Genomic DNA, 2,470 nt, shown 5'->3' with positions numbered 1-2,470 from the left:
TTTTTTTTCTGAGTTGGAGTCTCACTCTGTCACCCAGACTGGAGTGCAGTGGCACGCTGCCGACCACCAGCAGCCTCGACTTGCTGGGCTCTGGCGATCCTTCCGCCTCAGCCTTCCAAGTAGCAGGAATTACAGGCATGTGCTACCATGCCCGGCTAATTTTTGATTTATTGTAGAGATGAGGTCTTACCAAGTTGCCTGGGCGGGTCTCGAACCCGTGGGCTCAGGCAATCCACTCACCTCGGCCTCCCAAAGCACTGGGATTACAGGCTAACCTACCGAACCTGGCCTACTATTTTACTTTTTAATGATAGCCATCCTAACTGGTGTGAGGTAGTATCTCATTGTAGTTTTGATTTGCATTTTTCTGATGATCAGTGAAGCCAAGCCTTTCTTCATATGTTTGTTGTCTGCTTGTATGTCTTCCTTTGAGAGGTGTTTGTTCATGTCCTTTGCCCACTTTTTAAAGGGATTATTATCAGCTTTTTAAAAGGGGTTATTATCAGTTTTTTCCCCTGTCAATTTGTTTGAGTTCTTTATAGTTCCTGGATGTTAGGCCTTTGTTGGATGCATAGTTTGCAAATATATTTTTTTCCATTATGTGGGTTGTCTCTTTACTCTCTTGATGGTTTCTTTTACTGTGTAAAACTTTTTAGCTTAATAAGGTCCCGCCTGTCAATTTTAGATTTTGTTGCATTTGCTTCTGAGGATTTGGCCATGAATTCATTGCCTAAGCCCATATCCAGGAGGGTGTTCCCTAAGTAGAAAACTATCTTTTAAATCTTTTACATCCTTTCAAGTCCATATCTCACTACCTGAATAGAATCTTTTCCTGGTCTTCAGGCTGATGCTCTCTCTTCCTCTTTTTTTTTTGAGCTGAAGTCTTACTCTGTTGCCCAGGTTGGAGTACAGTGGCATACTCATGGCCACTGCAGCCTTGACCTTTTGGGCTCAGGTGATCCTTCTGCCTCAGTCTTCCAAGTAGCTGGAACTACAGGCATGCACCACCACACCTGGCTGATTTTTTTATTTATTTTGCAGAGATGATGTCTTGCCAGGTTGCCCAGGCTTGAACCCATGCGCTCAGGAAATCCTCTCACCTAGGCTTCCCAAAGTGCTGGGATTATAGATGTGAGCCACTGTGCCCGGCCCCCTCTCTTCCTCTTTTAAAGCATAATCTCTTTCTCTAGCACTTATATTTTCTTTGGGCACTTCTAACATTTTGCTTTGTATTCTGTGTAATCTCACTTTATCAGGGCCCATTAATTCAGAGAAGCAAGAATTGAAAAGACACAGTTAACAACAAAAACAGTTACGGAATAGATGTTATTCTAATTCACTGCCCTTCCCCAGTCACTAGAGCTAGGATCTTCTTGCTGTATCCACCAAATCTCAGGCTTTTGTCTCTGTATCTTGGCTGTGTCTCCTCCACAGTGTTGTTTCTGTGACACGAATCAACCATTTGCTCACTCTGGTGTTTTCCTTCATGTGATGCTGTCTTCCTCCTATCACTTGTACTAGGCTAAAACCCATTATCCTACCAAGCTCCCTATGGTTTAGGCTGTCTTCTCTCCTCACTTTGCTGAAGAGGGAAAAGGACAATCTTCTCCTACCCATGTTACACTTTTAAGTTACCCCTTCTTGTTTTCTTAGTCTGTGATAAAGCCTATCATGTGGAAACTCCTAAGTTTGAGTTTTTTTCTTCAGTTACTTACAACACTCCCTCCCCTGCCACACTGCTTAAGGAAATTTGTACTGAGCTAAGCTGGGAAGCAGAGTAATCTGGCCTAATTCCTCCCTCTCTTCGGTCAGGGAGGAGACACAAGGGTGCTCAACTGCTCTCCTGTCTGGGAGATCAGGACCTTCATTTTATAACTTATTCAAGTATAAAAGTTATTTTATAACTTCATTTTATAACTTATTCAAGTATCTCTCCTAGGCAGCCTGTCCTCAGTCATTCTCTTCCTAGGCCTGATTCCCAGAACTAGGAGACTGGGGCTTGCCCTAACATGTTTATTGCTTGATAGACAAGCAGAACTAACTAAGTCACACCATGAGCTTCTAAGGCCCGAGGAGAGGAGCTGAGCACCATTCAGCTTTGTACCAGTACAGTTGCATAGAGTGGCAAGAAACCCATTAACTTTTGCAGGAGGAATCACTAACATCTACTGATTTTTGTGCTGCTCTACTTTTCTCCCTTAATATGATTGCAGCAAGCAATCAGTTAAAGGTAATTAGTCCCATTTTGTTCTACACTAAGTATGCCACATCGTGATTCTAATTCCATGACTTCGATCTGAGTTTTAAAACATTGATAGGCCAGGCATAGTTGTCCCGACCAGCGGGACAAGTAAAACGTGGGCACGAGGAGGACTACCTGCTGCTGGTGAAAAGAGAGAGAGAGAGACCAAGAGAGAAAGAGACAGGAGACACGCAGAATGGAGGCAAGACAGTGGTCTGATCAAGCCTC

The sequence above is a fragment of the Carlito syrichta genome, unplaced genomic scaffold (genome assembly GCF_000164805.1).
Source record: "Carlito syrichta isolate Samal-C Ts95f unplaced genomic scaffold, Tarsius_syrichta-2.0.1 Scaffold311198, whole genome shotgun sequence".
NCBI lineage: Eukaryota > Metazoa > Chordata > Mammalia > Primates > Tarsiidae > Carlito > Carlito syrichta.
This window is presented reverse-complemented; position numbering follows the sequence as displayed.